This window comes from Pelobates fuscus, chromosome 1 (assembly GCF_036172605.1).
Source record: "Pelobates fuscus isolate aPelFus1 chromosome 1, aPelFus1.pri, whole genome shotgun sequence".
Taxonomy (NCBI): domain Eukaryota; kingdom Metazoa; phylum Chordata; class Amphibia; order Anura; family Pelobatidae; genus Pelobates; species Pelobates fuscus.
Window position 1 is genome coordinate 129,501,242 of NC_086317.1, and position 6,164 is coordinate 129,507,405.

At 39.4% G+C, this 6,164-nt stretch overlaps 2 non-coding genes across 2 annotated transcripts; both read left to right on the plus strand.

Moving 5' to 3' along the window:
• The first annotated feature begins 544 nt into the window (after window positions 1–544).
• TRNAS-GCU (transfer RNA serine (anticodon GCU)) lies at window positions 545–626 on the plus strand. Its single transcript has one exon. It is a non-coding gene; the product is annotated as a tRNA-Ser (tRNA).
• A 1,280-nt stretch (window positions 627–1,906) lies between these two features.
• Window positions 1,907–1,988, plus strand: TRNAS-GCU (transfer RNA serine (anticodon GCU)). Its single transcript has one exon. It is a non-coding gene; the product is annotated as a tRNA-Ser (tRNA).
• The last annotated feature ends 4,176 nt before the right edge of the window (window positions 1,989–6,164 follow it).

The window sequence follows — 6,164 nt, forward strand, 5'->3', positions numbered from 1 at the left end:
GTGTTAGTCAACCGTCATTTATTTGCAAGGCTATTTTAATGGAGGTTCCAGGGAATTTTTACACCATAAATAGGCACAGAGTCGCATTCATGGCAGTTCCACAAGTTGGAAATAAGCACCATTTTTCCCATTGATACCTATAGCATAACAATAATGCTTGTCTTAAAAACAACTTATTCAAACAAAAATTCACATTATTATCATCCCCAATCTGTAACTGTAAAAATAACGCAAATTAGAGCTCAAATCAAAATTATTTTGATTGAGTCCAGAAAACAAGAGCACACCCTGTCTTTTCCTCACCTCGGCAAAGAGAACCAATTTGCCCTGACACTTGACGGCAAAATCGACAGGAAAAAAGCACACATTTTTCCCCCCGATGTGTAGTGCATAACACTAAGGCTTGTCTTAAAAACAACTAACACAAACAAAAATTCACATTATTATCATCCCCAATCTGTAACTGTAAAAATAACACAAATTAGAGATACGGCCACCGTGCACTTCACCGACTGCGTCAAACAGCATGCGTGTGCCACTGTTAGACGAGGTGGCCGAGTGGTTAAGGCGATGGACTGCTAATCCATTGTGCTCTGCACGCATGGGTTCGAATCCCATCTTCGTCGACTTTTCTACAAAACTCTGTTCCTCAGAGAACTTTGTAAACTCACGTTACTGTCTGTGTTAGTCAACTGTCATTTATTTGCAAGGCTATTTTAATGGAGGGTCCAGGGAATTTTTACACCATAAATAGGCACAGAGTCGCATTCATGGCAGTTCCACAAGTTGGAAATAAGCACCATTTTTCCCATTGATACCTATAGCATAACAATAATGCTTGTCTTAAAAACAACTTATTCAAACAAAAATTCACATTATTATCATCCCCAATCTGTAACTGTAAAAATAACGCAAATTAGAGCTCAAATCAAAATTATTTTGATTGAGTCCAGAAAACAAGAGCACACCCTGTCTTTTCCTCACCTCGGCAAAGAGAACCAATTTGCCCTGACACTTGACGGCAAAATCGACAGGAAAAAAGCACACATTTTTTCCCCCGATGTGTAGTGCATAACACTAAGGCTTGTCTTAAAAACAACTAACACAAACAAAAATTCACATTATTATCATCCCCAATCTGTAACTGTAAAAATAACACAAATTAGAGATACGGCCACCGTGCACTTCACCGACTGCGTCAAACAGCATGCGTGCGCCACTGTTAGACGAGGTGGGCGAGTGGTTAAGGCGATGGACTGCTAATCCATTGTGCTCTGCACGCATGGGTTCGAATCCCATCTTCGTCGACTTTTCTACAAAACTCTGTTCCTCAGAGAACTTTGTAAACTCACGTTACTGTATGTGTTAGTCAACCGTCATTTATTTGCAAGGCTATTTTAATGGAGGTTCCAGGGAATTTTTACACCATAAATAGGCACAGAGTCGCATTCATGGCAGTTCCACAAGTTGGAAATAAGCACCATTTTTCCCATTGATACCTATAGCATAACAATAATGCTTGTCTTAAAAACAACTTATTCAAACAAAAATTCACATTATTATCATCCCCAATCTGTAACTGTAAAAATAACGCAAATTAGAGCTCAAATCAAAATTATTTTGATTGAGTCCAGAAAACAAGAGCACACCCTGTCTTTTCCTCACCTCGGCAAAGAGAACCAATTTGCCCTGACACTTGACGGCAAAATCGACAGGAAAAAAGCACACATTTTTCCCCCCGATGTGTAGTGCATAACACTAAGGCTTGTCTTAAAAACAACTAACACAAACAAAAATTCACATTATTATCATCCCCAATCTGTAACTGTAAAAATAACACAAATTAGAGATACGGCCACCGTGCACTTCACCGACTGCGTCAAACAGCATGCGTGTGCCACTGTTAGACGAGGTGGCCGAGTGGTTAAGGCGATGGACTGCTAATCCATTGTGCTCTGCACGCATGGGTTCGAATCCCATCTTCGTCGACTTTTCTACAAAACTCTGTTCCTCAGAGAACTTTGTAAACTCACGTTACTGTCTGTGTTAGTCAACCGTCATTTATTTGCAAGGCTATTTTAATGGAGGGTCCAGGGAGTTTTTACACCATAAATAGGCACAGAGTCGCATTCATGGCAGTTCCACAAGTTGGAAATAAGCACCATTTTTCCCATTGATACCTATAGCATAACAATAATGCTTGTCTTAAATACAACTTATTCAAACAAAAATTCACATTATTATCATCCCCAATCTGTAACTGTAAAAATAACGCAAATTAGAGCTCAAATCAAAATTATTTTGATTGAGTCCAGAAAACAAGAGCACACCCTGTCTTTTCCTCACCTCGTCAAAGAGAACCAATTTGCCCTGACACTTGACGGCAAAATCGACAGGAAAAAAGCACACATTTTTTCCCCCGATGTGTAGTGCATAACACTAAGGCTTGTCTTAAAAACAACTAACACAAACAAAAATTCACATTATTATCATCCCCAATCTGTAACTGTAAAAATAACACAAATTAGAGATACGGCCACCGTGCACTTCACCGACTGCGTCTAACAGCATGCGTGCGCCATTGTCAGACGAGGTGGCCGAGTAGTTAAGGCGATGGACTGCTAATCCATTGTGCTCTGCATGCATGGGTTAGAATCCCAACTTCGTCGACTTTTCTACAAAACTCTGTTCTTCAGAGAACTTTGTAAACTCACGTTACTGTCTGTGTTAGTCAACCGTCATTTATTTGCAAGGCTATTTTAATGGAGGGTCCAGGGAATTTTTACACCATAAATAGGCACAGAGTCGCATTCATGGCAGTTCCACAAGTTGGAAAAAAGCACCATTTTTCCCATTGATACCTATAGCATAACAATAATGCTTGTTTTAAAAACAACTTATTCAAACAAAAATTCACATTATTATCATCCCCAATTTTTAACTGTAAAAATAATGCAAATTAGAGCTCAAATCAAAATTATTTTGATTGAGTCCAGAAAACAAGAGCACACCCTGTCTTTTCCTCACCTCGGCAAAGAGAATCCCATCTTCGTCGACTTTTCTACAAAACTCTGTTCCTCAGAGAACTTTGTAAACTCACGTTACTGTCTGTGTTAGTCAACTGTCATTTATTTGCAAGGCTATTTTAATGGAGGGTCCAGGGAATTTTTACACCATAAATAGGCACAGAGTCGCATTCATGGCAGTTCCACAAGTTGGAAATAAGCACCATTTTTCCCATTGATACCTATAGCATAACAATAATGCTTGTCTTAAAAACAACTTATTCAAACAAAAATTCACATTATTATCATCCCCAATCTGTAACTGTAAAAATAACGCAAATTAGAGCTCAAATCAAAATTATTTTGATTGAGTCCAGAAAACAAGAGCACACCCTGTCTTTTCCTCACCTCGGCAAAGAGAACCAATTTGCCCTGACACTTGACGGCAAAATCGACAGGAAAAAAGCACACATTTTTCCCCCCGATGTGTAGTGCATAACACTAAGGCTTGTCTTAAAAACAACTAACACAAACAAAAATTCACATTATTATCATCCCCAATCTGTAACTGTAAAAATAACACAAATTAGAGATACGGCCACCGTGCACTTCACCGACTGCGTCAAACAGCATGCGTGCGCCACTGTTAGACGAGGTGGGCGAGTGGTTAAGGCGATGGACTGCTAATCCATTGTGCTCTGCACGCATGGGTTCGAATCCCATCTTCGTCGACTTTTCTACAAAACTCTGTTCCTCAGAGAACTTTGTAAACTCACGTTACTGTCTGTGTTAGTCAACCGTCATTTATTTGCAAGGCTATTTTAATGGAGGTTCCAGGGAATTTTTACACCATAAATAGGCACAGAGTCGCATTCATGGCAGTTCCACAAGTTGGAAATAAGCACCATTTTTCCCATTGATACCTATAGCATAACAATAATGCTTGTCTTAAAAACAACTTATTCAAACAAAAATTCACATTATTATCATCCCCAATCTGTAACTGTAAAAATAACGCAAATTAGAGCTCAAATCAAAATTATTTTGATTGAGTCCAGAAAACAAGAGCACACCCTGTCTTTTCCTCACCTCGGCAAAGAGAACCAATTTGCCCTGACACTTGACGGCAAAATCGACAGGAAAAAAGCACACATTTTTCCCCCCGATGTGTAGTGCATAACACTAAGGCTTGTCTTAAAAACAACTAACACAAACAAAAATTCACATTATTATCATCCCCAATCTGTAACTGTAAAAATAACACAAATTAGAGATACGGCCACCGTGCACTTCACCGACTGCGTCTAACAGCATGCGTGCGCCACTGTCAGACGAGGTGGCCGAGTGGTTAAGGCGATGGACTGCTAATCCATTGTGCTCTGCACGCATCGGTTCGAATCCCATCTTCGTCGACTTTTCTACAAAACTCTGTTCCTCAGAGAACTTTGTAAACTCACGTTACTGTCTGTGTTAGTCAACCGTCATTTATTTGCAAGGCTATTTTAATGGAGGGTCCAGGGAGTTTTTACACCATAAATAGGCACAGAGTCGCATTCATGGCAGTTCCACAAGTTGGAAATAAGCACCATTTTTCCCATTGATACCTATAGCATAACAATAATGCTTGTCTTAAATACAACTTATTCAAACAAAAATTCACATTATTATCATCCCCAATCTGTAACTGTAAAAATAACGCAAATTAGAGCTCAAATCAAAATTATTTTGATTGAGTCCAGAAAACAAGAGCACACCCTGTCTTTTCCTCACCTCGTCAAAGAGAACCAATTTGCCCTGACACTTGACGGCAAAATCGACAGGAAAAAAGCACACATTTTTTCCCCCGATGTGTAGTGCATAACACTAAGGCTTGTCTTAAAAACAACTAACACAAACAAAAATTCACATTATTATCATCCCCAATCTGTAACTGTAAAAATAACACAAATTAGAGATACGGCCACCGTGCACTTCACCGACTGCGTCTAACAGCATGCGTGCGCCATTGTCAGACGAGGTGGCCGAGTAGTTAAGGCGATGGACTGCTAATCCATTGTGCTCTGCATGCATGGGTTAGAATCCCAACTTCGTCGACTTTTCTACAAAACTCTGTTCTTCAGAGAACTTTGTAAACTCACGTTACTGTCTGTGTTAGTCAACCGTCATTTATTTGCAAGGCTATTTTAATGGAGGGTCCAGGGAATTTTTACACCATAAATAGGCACAGAGTCGCATTCATGGCAGTTCCACAAGTTGGAAAAAAGCACCATTTTTCCCATTGATACCTATAGCATAACAATAATGCTTGTTTTAAAAACAACTTATTCAAACAAAAATTCACATTATTATCATCCCCAATTTTTAACTGTAAAAATAATGCAAATTAGAGCTCAAATCAAAATTATTTTGATTGAGTCCAGAAAACAAGAGCACACCCTGTCTTTTCCTCACCTCGGCAAAGAGAATCCCATCTTCGTCGACTTTTCTACAAAACTCTGTTCCTCAGAGAACTTTGTAAACTCACGTTACTGTCTGTGTTAGTCAACTGTCATTTATTTGCAAGGCTATTTTAATGGAGGGTCCAGGGAATTTTTACACCATAAATAGGCACAGAGTCGCATTCATGGCAGTTCCACAAGTTGGAAATAAGCACCATTTTTCCCATTGATACCTATAGCATAACAATAATGCTTGTCTTAAAAACAACTTATTCAAACAAAAATTCACATTATTATCATCCCCAATCTGTAACTGTAAAAATAACGCAAATTAGAGCTCAAATCAAAATTATTTTGATTGAGTCCAGAAAACAAGAGCACACCCTGTCTTTTCCTCACCTCGGCAAAGAGAACCAATTTGCCCTGACACTTGACGGCAAAATCGACAGGAAAAAAGCACACATTTTTCCCCCCGATGTGTAGTGCATAACACTAAGGCTTGTCTTAAAAACAACTAACACAAACAAAAATTCACATTATTATCATCCCCAATCTGTAACTGTAAAAATAACACAAATTAGAGATACGGCCACCGTGCACTTCACCGACTGCGTCTAACAGCATGCGTGCGCCACTGTCAGACGAGGTGGCCGAGTGGTTAAGGCGATGGACTGCTAATCCATTGTGCTCTGCACGCATCGGTTCGAATCCCATCTTCGTC